The sequence below is a fragment of the Panthera leo genome, chromosome C1 (genome assembly GCF_018350215.1).
Source record: "Panthera leo isolate Ple1 chromosome C1, P.leo_Ple1_pat1.1, whole genome shotgun sequence".
NCBI classification, from domain to species: Eukaryota; Metazoa; Chordata; class Mammalia; order Carnivora; family Felidae; genus Panthera; species Panthera leo.
Window position 1 is genome coordinate 166,797,530 of NC_056686.1, and position 19,367 is coordinate 166,816,896.

At 39.7% G+C, this 19,367-nt stretch overlaps 1 protein-coding gene across 4 annotated transcripts in view; it reads right to left on the bottom strand.

Moving 5' to 3' along the window:
• The window catches only part of ZNF385B (zinc finger protein 385B), a 448,508-nt gene that overhangs the window by 383,134 nt on the left and 46,007 nt on the right, over positions 1-19,367 (bottom strand). The window lies entirely within an intron of this gene.

Sequence of the window (19,367 nt, forward strand, 5' to 3'; positions counted from 1 at the left end):
TTCCCCAGTTGGGATAACCAAAATATTTCTAAACATTGCCAAATGTGCCTGGGGGAGCGGGGGAATCCCAGAAAAAAACCACTAACCAGGGCACCTGGGTGGCTTAGTCAGTTGAGTGTTGGACTGCGGTTCAGGTCATGATCTCACAGTTCATGACTTCAGCCTGCATTGAGCCTGTGGTTGTCAGCTCAGAGCCTGGAGTCTGCTTCAGATTCTATGTCTCCCTCTCTCTCTCTTTCTCTGCCCTTCTCCTGCTTGTGCTCTCTCTCTCTCAAAAATAAATTAATAAACATTTTTTTTTAATGAAACCCACTGATCTAGGTAGATAGAATCCTAGACAGCTTCAATCATTTCCTCCTGGCACAGTATAGGTTATGAATAGTTGAATGAAAACATTTTGGAGGTTCTAGAGCAACCTGCATGGATGATGTGCTAAAACCAGATGGGACAGAGAAAAAGCAAATCCAGGGCTATGGATGCCAGAGAAGACCGATCATTCTCAAGGACAAAATGGTACACTCCCCATGGACACCTCCACATCATAGCTGCACTGGGTACGAATGGAAACACTGGAACATAGCAGGTAGTGAGCTGCCTATGTTCAAATCCCAGCTCTAGTCATTAAGAGCTGTTGGACTTTGGCAAATCACTCAACTTTCTGGGCCTGTTTCTTTATCTATAAGATGGAGATAATAATAGCATATACCCTAAAGTGTTACTATAGTAATTAAATGAGTTCAAATTTATAAAGTATGTGCACTATACATAACTAAGCTTTGAATAAGTGGTGGTTTTACATGTATATAAACACTCTGTGGACTGAGATCCAAGTCAAAGAAGGAGAGTACAATCCTCAATTGTATAAGTTTTTACCATCAAGTCAAATGAGGCTCACAACAGAAACTGAAATTTCTAGAAAAAATGAAGTTATTTTTACATTACCAATTTGTGTTTAGAAATTTCTTCTCATTATGTTGGTATCTTTGCATCCAGTCTAACCTTCTCTGTCTTCACCTCTCTGTGTATCTTCCTACCATCATTGTAATCATCATTCTACATCTCAAATTTGATCACATAATGGATATCTGATCAGTCATGGTCACAGAGAGATGCTTCCAGTGTTCAAAGCTATGTGGTAGAGGGTATAGCATGTGAGTTTATGGAGTTTCTGTGTAAAATTTTATTTGAAAAAGTGATATATGCTCCTTCAAAACATTTGAAAATCATTGGCCCACAGAGATTCCACCAGATGGCAGTCAAGCCCACCCATGAGCAGTCCTGGCCCATCCTTCCAGCTGTTTATAAACACAACTCTAGGATCCAGATGAAGAAAATCACTGGTAGAGAACACATGTGCTGTTAACTTCATAATTTTGCACATGCTAGTTCACCGGCTTGAAATAACTTTCTCTATCTCCTACAGATGTGATGTCAAGGAAGGGATCTTTTGCTGAGAAACATGCTCAGATTTGCATTTTTTAAAGAAAATTCATGAACTGGAGGCCTCTCCTTTGGTGCTGGGGGCCGTGCTTTATGTGCTGTAGGATTTTTTGCCAAGGCTGGAGACACCTATGATAAAATGCATGGCTTCCCTAAATGTATCACATTCCCTCACAAAGTCCTGCCACAGCACTGGGTTACTCCAAAGAAGGAGACTAACCTTGAATACACCAACTTTAGGAAATCAACTCTCTCCTTCTTTCATATTTCCCTGCTTACCCTTCTCAAAGTTCCCTGTTGCTCTTCCCTTCTGGAATACTGTCACCTCCAGGGGCCTCAAGAATACCAAAGCCAGTCTCTAGTCTATTACAGGCAACTTCTGCTTTCTTCTCTGCAAGGCAACTCTCCCCTGAGGCCAGGGGAGCACACAGGCCTGGCTGCCTGCTTGGAAAGGGAAAGGAAGTGCCCATGTAGAGTGAAACAAACTCTATCACAGTGAATCACGACTCCACCTGCATGGGTATCTCAATGAATCACCACTTCTTTCTTCATATTTTTCATGAATAAGTTTAGTTTTGTGGTCAGAAGAATACATGACTAAAAAAAGTCCAGTCAGGACACACATTTATGTTGAAGCACCATTATGCAAGCTAATCTGTAATATAGCTATACGACAGAAAGCAGTATCTTGCCAGTAGCTGCTTTCTCCCTTTCCCAAACCTTCAGCATGGTTTATTCAGTGATGAAAAATGTTATTTCCTCAAGAGGGTCACCATTCATTGTCTTTACTCATGCATTGATGTTCATACCCTTTCAGTTCAATGCCACAACCCATCAGATCACCTTCTCCTCTGTCCCATTTGGCAGCCAGTCTCAGGACTGCTGCTGGTTTTCCATCTGTCAAATTCAATCTATCTTCAAAAGAGAGGCAGGGCCTGGAGAGTAGACTGAGCAAAGAACAACGAAGGCAGACTGATTTCACCCTGGATTTGGTCTTCTTTGAGGGGAGGAGGAATCCTAATAACATGGAAAATTCCTTAACAGGAACTTTGCTTCCTGGCTCTGTGAGAGTCTGGCTAGAACTGAGCTTCCAGCCTGGGAGATAACAACCTCATACAGTGAACAGCTTTTGCAGCTGTTCCTTGCCCAGCCATGAAGATTCCTCTTAACCTGCAGCAAGAGGGTCAAGGGAGGTAGCAGCCATTCTGAACAATTCTGTGCAGTGTGCTCACACTCCCTGTTACAGCAGATTGATCCAGAGACGATAGCCAATCCAAGCTAGCCACTTAGAGTGAATAAAACATTCCCACATATCTTCCATAAAAATAGAACCAAATGAAATGGGCTCTTTCATTTGCTAGTTGTGTATCCTAGGGTAAGGCATTTAACCTCTCTTGACCTAGTCAAGTTAATTGTTTGAACTAGATGATGTTTAAATTTCCTTTCTACTCTTGCAGTATGGTTTTTGTGATGAAGGTGAGTTCTAGAGTCAGTGACAACTGGGTTCAAGATCATGTTCTGTCTGTTACTAGTCTTATTACTTAGAAACGTTCCTCAACTTCTTAAGCATCAGTTTCATTATGTGTAAAATGGGGATGATGATAATGTCTATCTTGTTATTAAAGGATATAATACATGTTAAGTGCTTAAAACACTACAACACACAGTAAGGTTGCCTGTGGCCTCTGGTTGCTATTGTTATTGTTGTTCTTTCTATGAAACAAAATTTGAAATTAAAGAATAAGAAGGAAGGAAGGAAAGGAAAGAAGGAAGCCAAGGTGAAAATATAATTGTTCAATTAAAGGAATGCTTTGAATAAAAAGATCAAACCATTTAGTTTATCATTAGGGCAAAGAGGTAGAAGAAGGGTAGACAAAGAATCAGTATGACTCTCCAGTAATGTAAAAATGTACAGGATGTTTAGTTGTGGCCTTAAAAAAAAAAGTAACACTATTTATCTCAAACTGTATCACTCTCAGAACATAAGTAAAAATCTAATAACAAAGGGTATTCCAAATACAAATAACATTCAGTAAAATCACAACTCTCTAACATATGATAAACTACTCAACTTGAGGAACCATACTGAGGACTTACTTTTTCCATTGCCTTTCTTTGTAACCTTGTCTTGGTGACATGTACAATATCCATATACCAGGGAAATCCTTCCTTCAAACATCAAGAGCATATGGCTCACTACTCCAACACAACACAAAATTGATTATCTCAGATCCAAATGATTTTCTCAACCCAGAAATTACTCTAACTCCCCTAAAGATGGTAATGTTTTAAGAGTCTCAGAAAAAGAGTCTAGGATGTCTATTATAGAATATTTTTCTCTATACAGATGGTATGTCCTGGTAGCAACTTATGCCATACATTTACTCAAATATGTAGCCTTATCCCAGTTCAATTCTTTGGTGAGTCAATGATCTGATTGGGTACAATGCAATGAATGGAAGAAGGCGATAGAATATAAGACAAGTAAGAGATAAAAATAAATAAATAAAAGAACGAGTTCTGTATAATGAGGCAGAATATAATGCCACCCTCAAGAGATGTAAAATCTCAGCAATAGATGGGCTGCAGTTATTGAAGGCAGTCGACCCAGGGTACTTCAGCCAGAACAAAAATGTCATTCTGCCTATAAAGGTAAAAGCAAGTGTCACTAAAATTGATGGGGACAGGAATCAAAGATAAACTCATCATACAAAGGGCATGTCACATCTGCCTCTCGTATAAAAGAACTGTATGGATCACATGCGCATTTTTCACATCATATTTGTGAAGATTTGCAGCTCTTGTTCTATTTTCTGGGCTTGCATGTGCAAAGCACCATGTGCACAAATGACCATTTCAGATGGGCCACACTAGGAATTTGGCAAGAGTTTCCCTATTTGAGGGATCCCCGGTACATCCTAAGGAATGCAAGAACTAAATGATTTATGGTTCCATATTTACAATGTGGTATCAGGTGCCCTAGAATTCAAAGTATGTTTATGGTGGTCTTGGATATCTTGGAACAAAATGAGTCACACATCTCTGTCCTATTCAACTCTGTTGGCACTGTCAAAAGTTGTCATGTTGTGTGGCTGGCAGGACTTTTTCAAAGCCAACTGGTTCTTTTGCACAATGATGAAAGACAAAGGGAACATTTCAAAGATTCTCTTAGACAATATTCTCCCCACTGACATATTTGCACGTGGTAGTGACTTTTAGTTGTTGAAAGTCACCTTGGAGGAGTTAATGACTTGTTGACTATCAAAACAGTAATCAGTGCAGGATTATATCCCAAATTTGGTGTTATTTGGTTACTTTTATGCTTACATTTTAAAACCATATTCTTGTAAAGAACCTAGCATGTCTATTTTCAAAATGTGGAACTTAGTTGGATCCAACAGCCTTAGGATCTTGAAGTTATTTCAGAACCAGAAGTACAGATTTAATTTAAGTGATCCTAATCACTCAGACATCTAATGAGATATGTTTCCCACTTGTCCTGTTACATTTACATATTTTTAAGTGAGAATTTGCTGATATGAGGTAGTGCTATTAGGAAGGAGTTTGCTCAGGAGCTAACCTGTTAAAGCCTTTAAATGAGACACACATTCCATAGCCTGTTTACCTATTTGTGTGATTCTATATAACCCCTCAAAATGCTTGGGAGGAAAAACTCTGTTTTATTTCACACATAAAATCTAGGAAGCTGCCCCAAGGCACCTTGGGCATAGTTTTCCTTTATAGAGTGGTCTCTCGGTGAACCCAGAGGGCTTGACCCTGTGTTGGAAGCAGGGGGCAGAGAGGAACTTTCGGTGGAAGCAGGAGGCTCCACCCAATTACTGTCCTCAGACTTCAATGTGCTAAACACGGACAGGTTTATAATGGAGATTTGGATTCCGTAGCCCTGAGGTGGAGCCTAACATTCTGCATTTTTAAACAAGCTTCCAAGTGACATCAATGCTGCCTGTCCATGGACGAACCCTAAGCAACTAAGGAGTCCGCTCTCCTTGGTGAGAGCTCAGTCCTTCTCTGCCACTGAACTGTGCCACTCTGGGCATGTTAGCCAGCTTCTCAGTGCTTCCGTTTCCTTTCCTATACTACCAGAGAAGAAATAGAGGCTCTTAGCAAATTCAGAGAGTTGAAGAGAAAAATGGATAAATGAAATTAGGTGCATGCATTATGAAAAAAGTGTAAAGAGCTGCTTAATTAACAGACGTTTAAAATCATTGAAGGACATAAAGATAACTCTTCTCCTGAAACCAAAAAACTGGATGCTGTTGCTTCTGCTTCAAACTGCTGGTCTAGGTGCCTGCCCTCTGGCAAGGCCACTGCTGATTACCTGGCCTTCTGCACAAAGTTATTTCTGAGTGGCCCCCTGGACTATACCCTGCACAACAGCACAATCCTCTGGAAAAATATTCCAAAGTCCTGCGTTCCATTAAAACCGTCTCAAGACACTAAGTTATTGAATGAAACTGTAGGGAGGAACAGGAGATAATTTATAGTTTATATAACTTTCTCAACAAAAATTTACCTATTGCTACCTGCTTGCCTTACACATGACAGAAGTGAGAGCTGGTGACTCTGTGTGCAATACCACAAAAATAATTAAGGGTAGAAATAGGACGAAAAACAATGTGTTTAGTTCCCAGTTCAGTCTGCCTTTGCTCCACAATGGAGGCCATTTTCCTAAACTCTTTCTTCTCAAGTTCCTTGAAAGTCATCCGCAGCCACTCTTGGTTTTGTGGCAGTTGATGGTAGTGGTGCCATCGGACCAAAGCAATGTTATACCAGATGAAGAGGAAAAAATGGTAGGAACAAAAAAAGAAGTAGTCCTCATAAATGAAGCAGGGAAAAAAGAAACATGTAGCTTCTGTAGCAGGTCATTCCCCCTTTGTCCTCGCAGAGGAGATTCAGGAAAGAATAACTGAAATACCTACTGGGTTTACAGATCCTCAGAGATGCTGTTACCTATTTTAATCCATTTTAAACAGAGCATCTTTTTAAAAGTATACTGCAACAACTAGGCCACCCTAGAACTAGAGTAACCGCTTGCCATATGATGAGGAACAGCTTGGATGGAGGGTCCATGATACCACACAAGCTCCAGAAAGAAGCCTGTGAGCAAAAGGGCATGACGAGCGGCGAGATCTGGACCTGGAAGGCGGCACTGCACATGAAAGGAACCAGCCCGGGATGCAGACTGATTAGCCGCGAAAAAGTGGTCATGGGTACCAAGCAAAGAATGAATTATGGAGTTGTGTGGAGAGAAATGGGCTCAGGGCAGATTTATTATGCTCCATTTCCACTAGCTAGCAGGCTGCACAGAGTCTCAGAGGTACAGATTTACTCAGGATTGAAATTTTACATCCAGGGACACTCTCAAATAATCTAATTTGGTGAGATGAGAAAATCGTATCTCGTAAAACTATCATCCCTTTTCAAAAGCCCATATAAAAGTTTACAGGCTGTTGAGGTATCTATCCAGAGCATGGGCTTCTATTATAGGCGATATAGAGACCACGGGCTTAAAGATGAAATTATTTTAATAAGAAATGTTACTACTCGGTATGTGCAGTTTGTTCTTTACAACCCGAACTTCATAAATTTTTATAAGGTGTCTATTTACTGTCAGATTGAGGAGCTGCTGTGTCACTGTTGCTCAGTCAAAGCTTTCGCAAATAAAAGAATCTTGGCTAGGTGTGATACATTATATGATATTAAGACAGACGACCCCACACCCACTTCCAGTGTCTCCTCAGTAATATTCATGTCTTCTAGGTAAATGTTAAAATAAATATATTCCCAGTCACTGTGAAATGGGTTGCTCTTTTGGCCATTGTGCGTGTGAGAGCAGAATGCCTTGGCAGGAAAAGACCTTGACTATCCTGTCCTAATTCTCGATGGAGGAGAAATGATGTGCAAGAGCACAATATAACTATGCCAAGAAAACTTCTTCAGGACTTGTGTGTGGGTGTCTTTCAGGGGTTGGAGAAAAGAGGGGGAAAAAAGAGAGACAGGGGACTGTTTCCAAATAATAACCATTATCATTTTCGAAGTGCTCATTATGTTTCTGGGGCAGGATTAGCATTTCATACACGTTATCTCATTGAGTGCTTGTAGTGCTAGAGGTATGGAATGTCCCGGCCATTTTACAGGAGAGGAATCTTGACCTTAGAGAAGTTTACAATATTCCCAAGGCCATAGAGCAGGGACTCGAGCCAGTGTGTCCAATCAAAAAGAACACTGTTTCATACCAATGTCACCTCCTGACACTGCTTCTCATCACCGTTCTAGATTCTTGATTCTAGATTCTTGATTCTTGATTCTTGAATCTAGATTCTAGATTCTACAATATTCCCAAGGCCATAGAGCAGGGACTCGAGCCAGTGTGTCCAATCAAAAAGAACACTGTTTCATACCAATGTCACCTCCTGACACTGCTTCTCATCACCGTTCTAGATTCTTGGTCACCCAGGAGAACACGAGGCAGTGGCAAAGGACTTCAAGAAACCTTGGAGAAAAGGTTAGGAACTGCCTTAGGAACTGAAAAGATGTTAGGAACTGCAGTATTTCAGACCTGAATGAATCCCTGAAAATGGTGTTGACAAACTTCTCATTTTACTGGGAAGAAACAATGAGGTGGTCACAGAACTAGTTTGGGTTCACAAAGGCTAGTTAATAGCAGGAGCAGGATTTCCTCCTCATCCTACCAGTAATGCTGCCGAAGGTAACACCTCTGGTTGGGTTGCACAAGAGGTGGTTTTCCCTTTTTTAATTTTGGGGATTTTTTTTTCTTACTTCATTCTCTTTCACTAGCTTTTTCTCTTCCCCTAAAATAGAATGAATGGGAGAGGTGATTAGGATGTGTTTAGGAATGGAAAGGCAGGGTCAGGAGGAGAAAGAATATTCTGGTATTTTTCCTTTTATTTCCTTACCTTGAGGACAAAAGTCATCCTAGGTATTTCTTCTGAGGAAGAGGTATAATGGAAGGAGTAATCAAATATTCATTTAACAAACATGAGCTTTTACTATTTGTCTGGTGCTTGAAAAGACACTAACTAGATGAACCAGTCAAAGGGGTCTGTTCTCAAAGAGCTTACAGCCAAGTAATAAAAATCAATACAATCAATACAAACCTGATCATTATAATCTAATATTATAAACACCACAAAGAAAACAGAAGAAGTGATATGACAAGATTATCAAGAAGTTTAGCTTGGGGAGGATGAGTGTATAGGACAGTTTTTGTGAGTCACTGAAGATACAGGAAAGCATCTGCAGAACTCTGGCTAAGAGAGGACACATTGGGAGTTGTGCCTTTTGGCTGTTAAATGACATGATGCTCTGGCACATTATAGGTGCTCACTAAGTGTAATGTCCTTAAAAAGCGGCGGCGGGGGGGAAGGTGAGGTAATTATTCTTTCATCTTTTAAGGAGTCTAGAAGTACCTACCTCTTCACGTACCTCTTTTCTTATATGTCCCCCTCCCCTGCCTATAGTCACTCCTCAAATTATTTTATCAATAATGCCAAAAAGGGGATAGATTATAGTGATAGGCCAAGCTGAGCTTCCACTCAATCTTGGAATGCCTTGTATGTTTTTTCCGGTGGCTGATCCTCTCATCTGTCACCTACTTTCTCCTGGAGCAAGTACGAAACTTTCAGGGCACTACTCAACAGTATATGTATCATTAGAAAGTTCTCTCTCATATTGAACTGAAATCTGCCTCCCTACAATTCCACCCACTGAATCTAACTGCACCTGCTTGAACTTGAGGAATGAATTTACTTCTTTGTCCACATGTCACCCCTTCAAGTGTTTGTAGGCAGCTTCCATGTCAGTTCAAAGCCCTTTTATCTTGCACCCGATGGTGAGGCATGGGCCTTGTCCTGTCATTAAAGAAGGTTAAGAAATGTCAGCACAAGGGTGGAGAGACTTACAAAAATTCTGCTTTGTCTTTCTTCATGCTAGGCTGCTTAGAGTGGCTTCAACCAGTGCTGAAATCATGCTCTCAGTGCACACTTTCTTACAGTCATAACAGAGCTTGACAGCCACAAGGAAGTGGGTTGGTTCAAGAGGTCTCTGGAGTAGTACAATCTCCCTAAGTAAGCACAGGTGCCAGATACTACTAAAAACCCATCCCATCCAACACACATCATTATTAGCCCTGAGGAATGGTTCTGATCTCATTTTTCAAATGTTTTTCCTAATGTTAGAAAAAGAAACTTACCATGTCACCAGTAATTATCTCTTGAGAAGATCCATAAAGCCTGACTTTCCTATCTCCTATAAGCATTAATTCCCTCTCTCATTTAATTTGATGGGTGGTATCATTTTCCAGGTAGGTATATCTTTTTGCCAATCACCCAACTTTACCAAGCCCTGCTCCCTTTAGTTACCAGTAAACCTTCCTTACTGTTGAAGAAAGAGGTTGACATCTAGGAGGACTGAATCAGGCTACACATAAGGTTCCATCAAAACATGACCTTGCAATGAGGAAATGTTAAACTATTGACTTTTATAACACCTCACCCTCAATCAATCTCTGAAGTTTTATAGATAAAGGAGTATTTAATAAGACAGAAAACTGTTGCTCAGATTTTAAAATAATCAATGACACAGTTGTTCGTAATATAATATTGAATCATTTTCAATGTCACTTTTGTTTGTTATTTCATATAGCAACACTAGAACATTTTCTAATTTATATTTTTAAATGGGTCTACTGAAGTTCATGCCCTGAAGACAGACCTGTTACACATACACAGTAATTTTTCTTGCTATAGTTCTTGATAATTGAGAAATATGGTTTCAAGAATTCAAATATTTCTAAAGATCAGGTTGCCTTTCCTCCATGCCAGCCAAGAGCACATTACACTGTTCCTTTTTCCAAAGCACTTTAAGAGGAAGACAACAGATCTGAAAACCTGTGAAATTCTCAACAAATTTAAACCCTGCTTATGTAAGCTATACACAGGGAGGCAAGAAAGACTTCAAGGATTTAAAAAGGCTTAAAGGGGTCTCACTGCCAGGGCAGCAGCAGTTTGAATGTGTGCCATCACATCTGTACATTTGGCACAGTCACTTGGGTCTCTACTTGGCAGCGGTGGAAAAGAGAAGACAGGAAGAGACCAGAGAGACAGGAGCCTGTATTTCCCATTATAAAACCACAAGGACAGGAGAAATGGCTGTTCGCAGGATGTAGAGATGGGAGATGCCTGGAGATGTGAGAGGGAAGAAACACTGCTGACATTCAGTAGTCATGGTGGTCTCTGTACTGGCCTTATGGTCACTGCAGTTGGTGTGGTCACCACAAGCACTTGGGGTTGTCTGAAGCTGTGAGCCATGTAGGCAGAGGCTAGCTCTATAGGACACTGAATAGAGAACTTCATCAAGGCATAACCATCATCTGGGGAACCAGGGAAAATCCTGGCTCCAAGACCTCACATCCCACCATCTTTTTCTTTTTTCTTTCTTTCTTCTCTTTCTTTCTTTCTTTCTTTTTCTTTTTCTTTTGTTTTTTTTTTCTTTTTGTACAGTTAGGTTTGGGCCCTGGAATCTGAATATCACACGTGAGCTCACAGGGACACTGAGGCAGGTGGTCAGTGGTCCACATTGCTATGGAGAACCATGGTATATGAAAACCTGTGGCTGAAGGCCACTGGGTAGTCAATGATAGAATACAGCCTTGTTCTCTAGAATTTGCACATGACAGGCTCCACATGAGTGACTCAGAGCAGCTTAAGGAAACAGTGTCCTGTGGTTAATACATCATAGAGGAACTGAGCTTGGCCTATTTAACTGGACTTTTACTAAGAACCACAGTAATTCTGATATGCATCCTGAGTTGAGAACTAGTGTTAATCTAGGGAACTAGTACTAATTTCTAAGTGTGGTCTGTGAATCAACTGGGATACTTACAAAATATTTTGATAAAATATTCAGATTACTGAGTCCTACCTCAAGACCTGGTGAGTCAGAAACTTTGAGGGTGAATTCCAGAAATCTGCACTTTTTTGCAAGCTCTCTGGGGATTCTTTTATATACTAAAGTCCAAGAATCACTGTCCTAGAGACATTTTTAGGATCAGCCTAGGGCCACAAGCATGAGACACAAGAGGAAGGCTATGCAAAAGCGGAACAAGATGAAGATTTTACCTTCCACATTCTGAGTCTTATTCCCACGGATATGAGACTGACCATTAAGAACCATAGACGTAGTAATTAGGTACATATGGACTTAAACTCTTTCTTTGGTAATCCTGAATATAGTTTACCAATTATGTTTTGTTTTGGGGCTTTATTGCTAATTATTTTGTTGTCTAAATTCCAACTTAGACAATCCAAGGCAGGTATTAAAATAAATGCCTGTGAACCCAGGAGGATCCAGGTGACTATTCAACCATAATCAGATACCTGAGAAGAGTCTGTCCTTGAATGAGTCCACCCTGGCCACAGATCCTGGTTACATGAGCTGGCTCCTCTATCTGGATCACTCTCTGATTTGGATCACTTGCCAAACTTTCCGGGCTTAGACATGAGTCCCAGGTTCACGAAGCACATTCACAGAAGCTATATCTTAAGCTACTTGGTCTTTTCAAAAATCCTACAGCCTGAGTTATATATTTTGTTATTAAAAATCTGCCTGTGCTTCACATGATTATAAATTTTCTAGAGTCCTTGTAGTGCTTACAGTTCCACACCTCTACTATTTCATTTCATTGTTCTCCTAAAGTAAACAAGGAAAGGTAGAGAAGAAAGTAACATATATTTGAAAAATACAAAGTAAGTTTCAAACTGAAGGCGCAAAACTTAGAGTTGCACAATTCTCTTGGCAAAGATGTCAGTGTATCTGTGAGGTATTTGATATTAATTATTTAACTGTATTATGCATACTAATGGCTACCTTTATGGGTACTGGACTTGGCTAAATCCTAAGAACTTTGCTAAGTATATTACGTGTGCTCATTTTTTCTGACAACAATCCCATGAAAACTTCTCATTGTCTCTTAAACTGAGGAAACTAAGGCACAGAGAAGTTGAGTGACTTGGTTAAACTCACATAGCTAATAAGGGGAAGAGTTGAAATTTGCATCCACAACCTCTGACTCCAGAGCCTGAATTCAACCGTTAGACTATATACTACTTTCCATCTTCAATTGTGTAACATATGCTGGTAATGGATACATTTAACCAGCAGCCTTTCTAGATGTTATGTAAGAACCTGTGCAATGACCAATTCATTAAAATAAAAATATTCATATATGTAAAATAAAAATGCCGGTATTTACATACAAGTGTGTTTTTTATATACAAAAGTATGGTATTTTGTGCTTTGTGTTCTTACTCTCAGTATTGTATTTTAGGTAAAATATATGTTTTAGGTAAAATACATTTTAGGTAAAATATATTGTAATACCTCTCTTCCTAAATCTGTAAGGTATGGTTTTCTCACCTCTAAGGTATCAACTCTAAAGACATCAAAAGGTTTATATAATTTAAATTTTAGTGTTAGTACCAGTAGAGCTTTTCTATCCTTCCTTGTAATGCCTAATTTCCTTAGGCTCAAATTTTAAATACTCTAGATTCTCTGGTCTTATTTTACCAATTTATCAATGAGCATATTGCACAAGGATCCCTTTTAACCCTAAGGACTGTATAGTAGTCATTTTTATATCCTTAACTAATATTTTACAGAAATAGCAATCTACTAAGCCTGAGAGTAATTAGAATCTGAATCTTGATTTGCAACTAGTAGAAGTTGATCAAGAGTCCAGGCCTTTAGACTCTGAAAACCGTACATAATAGACTAACCATCAGACTGACCACTTTAACCAATACACATTAAAAATCACAGCTCTCTGTAGAATTTTACACAATTTTAACACAAGCATATTAAAGCAAAGATTGAAAAAAAGAATTAGCTAAACATTTCTCACAATGAACCTTTTCTTAGTGTAGCTCAAAAGTTCTTTTTCATATGTCATAATATCTTCTTAATTGTGTTATTTTAAAAAGTACACATCACAATATGGAAAATAAACTTTAGAAAGGTTTAATCAGTTTAAATGAAAAATCCTTTTCGTGATCAAAAAGTAAATAAAGCAGAAATGAAATATTTTATCCTAAGAGAAAATGGTGAGTAACAGTGGCCATCTGCTGTTCTTTTACATTCAAAGGCCATCAGCATCACAACCCCTGATTACTGACGACTAGATACCTAAGCCAGGCCCACTGTAATTACTGAATATCCTTTCACTTGTTTCCAGATGTATACAGAAAAACAAGGGATGTAGGCCCTTAGTTAACATTGGTTATATCCATTTATCCAATCTTTGCTTTGCCAATATGATAGCATTATAGCTTAATGGCTATTCTAGAATCTCAGCCAAAAAGAGAAAAAGTTTATTAGCTTTAGCCTGCACAGAACAGGGTATCTCTCTGTGTGTGCTTTTTAATTTTTAAGTTCAATTTCCCATTATAAACTCAGAAATGTAAATGCTTAACACATTTATGTTTATTTCCAAAACAAAATGCTCTCTTAGACCCATGAATTTCAACCCTTTCTATTTGTTGATTATAGAAATGTCTTTATTAAAGAACAAAGTCATTTTTCATGAAGTAGGTATGAAAGCCTGGTCATCTTTTTGTATCCGTTTATATGTGTTTTAATCTTTCTCTGCTATTTATGAAATCATAGAGTTGATGTGGCACCAAATGGATCACAAATAAAAGGGTGATTGGTTTTTATTAATATATATGCCCCCTTCTGTTTTCTTTCACTGACTTCTGAAAAAAGTGCTCATAAATTTCTTCTCAAACTGATTATACTATGCTGAATATCTTGAAACTAAACAGGGGTGAGAAGAATGTTATATCTGAGACGAAATGACCCATAAGTAATTCAGTGGATACATATTGTAATGGTATGATTATCAGGACAAACAACCACTACTGTTTCTTCAACAACCACAATATGCACAGGATTCCACCGAAGGCCCCATGTATCCTCACAATAACCAAGTCAACCCATTTCACAGATGAAGAAATTGAAGACCAAAGAAGTGAAGTAACCTTCCCAAGCTCTCAAAACTGGTGAGTAGCAAAGTCTGGGTTTGGCTAAACACAATGCTGAGTTCTTAATCATTACTCCATACCACCTTTACAGATCAGATACTGTATGTAGCTCTCTACCCATGCTGGGAATTAGAATAACTTGGGGAGATTTAAAAAAATACTGATAAATTAAATCATTCCCTTGAGATGAGCTAAAAACATCACTACTTTTTAAGCTCCAGAATTGATTTTAGTGTTAATCCAGGGTTAACTACTGGATTTGCGAATGCCAAGGTATAAGTTTTTTTTTCCATAAGATACATGAGTCTTCCTCCGAGTAGCACAAAAACAAAAGTTCAAATTGTTTATCTAGAACAGATACATTAGATGAGGGCACACACCAACACCAGAATCATCAGATGATCCTTGTTTCCTCCCCCAAACAGCTCCTCTGCCCCATGTGAAGATCTCACATGCATCCTAGTGCTGACGTAGACCTCTATCCGCAAGTGAAGATACCAGAAAGAAACAGTTTTGTCCAACATCTCATGCTCACAGTCAAGGCAGAATAAGAACTGGAGCCTCCTGCACCCTCTATCAGGGCTCCTTTCGCAGAAAAAAAAAAAAAAAAATTGGAAGCAATAGGAAAACAGTTGGGGCAGGGAGTCAGCCAAGGCATCTGAAGAGAATTTTAAGAACCAGACAGAGCATAGGAAAGAAAAAGAATCATAGCAGAGTGAGAAAGGAGAACAACCACAATCTGAATATAATGAGAAAATAAGAAGGAATATATAACAAAGAAATATCATTGGCCAGAGAAAAATACATTAGGGAGAACTAGCCGCTGCAACACTATCTCAGCAAAATGAAGAAAAACTCCAAAGACATCACCACAGCTTCCACTCAGGCTTGGGAAGCATGTCAAGGCCTCAAATACTTTCAGCATAGAAAGTAACATGGAAGCAAGCACTAACTGTAGGAAAATCACCAGACAGAGAGGCAGGAGCTGCTGGAAACTCCCCAAACTGTGAATTTATCTACTACCTTACTCAAGTTCAAGGATCAGCTATTTCAACATCGGCTGGGAATCCCTTAGAAATGCAGTACCTCTGGCCCCAAGTCAGACCTGCTAAACCAGAATCTGCACTTTAATAAGATCTCCTTGTGATTTAGATGCATATTCAAATTTGAGAGCCCTGGTTCTACTGTAAGAGCCGCACTGGGTTGTTAAAACAAGGAGCTATTACAGGCAGAAGTTGGGACTAGAGAACTAGGTAGAATTCAGTCTAATTAAATTACTTGTTGATGTCCCACAATAAGCCAGCCCCCAACCCCCCCCCCCCCCCCCCCCCGCTGGGTATTTCAGGAAAGGGAGGCCTGAGGTTAGGCAAAGTTGGTGTGGTGCCCTTAGGGGACAATGCAGAAAGCACAAATATAGGAAGAATACAATGACTTGTGCTCCAAGAAGAGGCCAAGCAAAATGTTACAGGGTTTGGAGGAGCAGAAACTGGAGTTCAGAGACGTGCAGAGCAACTCCATGGACTTTCTGACAGCTGGAAATGGTAATGGGGAAGTGGGAGGGCCTATTCCAGGCAGAGGGAACAGCCTAAGCCAAGACAGAGAACTCAGAAGCCAGCTGTGTGTTGAGGGAACACTGCCTTCTGCCTAGAGCAGTGTTTCCAATAGTTTCAGGGAGACTCACGACTCTGACGATGCCTCAGACCCTACTAAGGGTAGGGATGGGAGGTCAATGGGATTGTTGGGGCCCCATTTCAACCACATAAGATTATATTTTAACAGTGGATTCCATCTTTGAAAATTAACACGTAAAGCACATCATTGAGCTAATACAAGAGGTATTTCCAAAAGTACTACCTACGGCTGTGCCTGGCATGCGGCAGACACTCAGATATCCATAAAATGGTGAATGAACGAATGAATGAATGAGAGAGTGAATCTATGAGATCAAAGTAAAAATGTGGAGCTACTTTTGGCCTGGACTGCAAAGGGTCTATAAAATGTCAGAGACGAGGTTCATATGGTATTTGGTAGGCCACTGGGGAAAAGTTCATTAGCCAGTGTCTGAGCTTGGCTCTGCTTTAAGAAGCTTATTCTGCAAACCAAGTGTAAAATGGGTTGGAAATGAGAGAGACTGGATATGGGAAACTAGTCAGGAAGACATTAGTGTAGTCTCTAGAAAGGGAGAAGAGTCTGAACAAAGACAGTCCCTGTGGGAATAAAAAGGTGGAGAAGAAGGCATTATGAGACATCATATGGAAATGGAGTCCTTAGAACTTATCTGTGAAATTATATTTGGAAAGCAAAGATATTGGGAAGGTCCTGGGTGACTGGGGGAATACAGAAATTGGCAGTCACTTCTTTTCCTGTAACAAGAAAGATGTTGATTAGAGTTTAGACCTGTTAGTTTAAGGCACTTGAGAGAAATATAGAGGCATCTCACAGCTAATTCAAATTGTCAATACAAAATTTAGGAAGGAAAGTAGACTTAGGAATCCCACTTTTGGAAAATAATCCAGCACTAATAAAGGGACACCATGAATAAAAGGTAACATGCAAAAAAGCAAAAAAGGAGATCATCTATAAAGCAAAGAGGATCAGAACTGCCGAATAAAAAAAATGAAAAAGAAAAGTAGGATAAGAAGATGATACTGAGACACAGGAGACAGAACTGGGGGACATGGCAGAATAGAGACAGTGAAATAGTGTGGGTGGGGGGAATCACAATAAAAACACAGAAGTTTAACGCAGTGGGAAATTGGGACAAATACACTCATTGTTCTTTAGATCTTGGAAGACATAGGATCTTCCAGGAACAGCAGAAAGCCAATTATGCTCTTTACTTCTATAAGCAAAGATTTTCACAAATGAAGCCATTACTCCTGTGAAAAGTAAACTAATTGCTCATAGTTTTTAATATAAATTGCTATAAAAAATCATGCAATGATATCTTCAAACTCAGCTGGAAGAAAAAATCTAAAGTAAGGGGAGGTGGTCTAGCAATTGAAGATTCTTATCTCTTCCATGGTGGGAGCTCCACACAAGCATTATGCTGAGTAGACATTTTACCTTTCAGAGTTATGTTTGTTTTGCAGGATTTTTTTTTTTTTTCTCTCTGAGCCAGGTCACTAGCCTGAGAGAAAGAATGCTGAGAACACCTGATGTACCTTGATAATCCTTAATGATAGTTAACGCTTGGTAAAGTTATCTTCTAACTGCTGACAGGTCTCACTAATTGGCCATGTTTAGGTGACAAGTACTAATGACAGTTCCTTCTCTCATCTGACTGCAGAGGAGACACCTCCCTTGGTTCCCTTTCTGCCTCCGTTCAAGAAGGATACATTAAGTTCACTGTTCTCTTTTTGCTCAGTGAATCTGTATATTTGGTAAAATGCTATTAAATATCACCATTGTTTTCTTTAATATAGGTGCTGCTTAGCGGTTAAACTTCTATAAAGACATCATTACTTATGTAACATAAAATAATATAATGCAAATGAAGTACATAAGGAATGGAATTATGCTGCAAAACATTTATCTCACTAGGATGATTCCAGGGAGAGCAGTAATTTTTCCTTTGTTAGGAGAATTCACCTTCTCAAAAGCATTTTACTACAAACGCATCCATGAGAGGTCAAGGAGATCTACAAGAATAGCTATTTGATTTGTGGTTTTCATTCCAAGCTTCCTCAAATCATTTTTGGAAATGAGTAGCAGTGTAAATTATAAATCCACAAATAATTGATTTATGGGAATACAGAATCTGAACTACAACCGACAGTTTGACTAAATAAACATTTTTTTCCACCTCAAAAGCTTTAAGTAACAACAGAACTTGCAATGCAGTATTTGCATTCTAAGGGCATTTATCTATTACAGAGAAGAGGCAGCACATACTCAATGCACATATGCATCAAAATAAGATGAAAGGAGTATGATATGAAAACCGGTGAAATAGGGTCCTGAAATATTTAAGGGAGCTCTTTCAAGCCAAAACCTTTAACTTTGTCTAAGATGTAGCTTATTGACTTTATGAAAAGCCTTCTTTTTAATTTGATAAATGTATTTTCTACAGCTTATGCATTGTTCTGAAGCTGCCAGTTTCCAAGCTTGAGGCTGGACCCTATCACACAAATGTTTTATTTCTATTTGAGCATCTTTTGCTACATCTTAACAAAGTTTGCATGTATCTTGGTGTAATGATCCTGAGCAAAGCAAACCCGAAGAGAAATGCAAACCACATCTCTACATGAAAATGAAGATGACGTTTCCTAATCCAAGAACTTTTGAGAGCATTCCAAAACTGTGTTTATTTTGTACTCATGGGGGCCGGGGCTTGATGGCAATTTATTTTCCTTGAAGGACTACAACACTCCCCCATCCAGGTTCACCATAAAAACTGTTTGTCCTCCAGAGCCTGGGGAAACATTTGGGGGAAGCATCGTCCTGCCAGCTCTCCCTTCTTCCCCACGGGCCCCCGCAAATAACAGTGGCGAAGCAGATGGTCCTCCCCCTCCCCTTCTCCTTGTCCCTTCCGCAGTCCCACAGTGTCCTCCCATCTTGCATTGACACCTTCACCCAGCGCCCCCGCCCCCACCCCAGGCTCCCAGCAAGTGCAAACTTTGGGGACCTTCTTTCTGCCTCACCGCCCCCATTTCACCTTCTTTCAGCTGCAGAACTTTCTCAGAACCCTGAGTGTGGACTTCTGTCTTCCTCCCACATCTCCCCAAACTACCCATTTCCCTGTAATGAAGAGACAGACGCCCAGCCCCAAACTTCCAAGCCCAAGTGACGGAGGCACTGCGGCTAACCACAGAGGGGCACTCTCCTTGTCCTCTACCCTTCTCCATC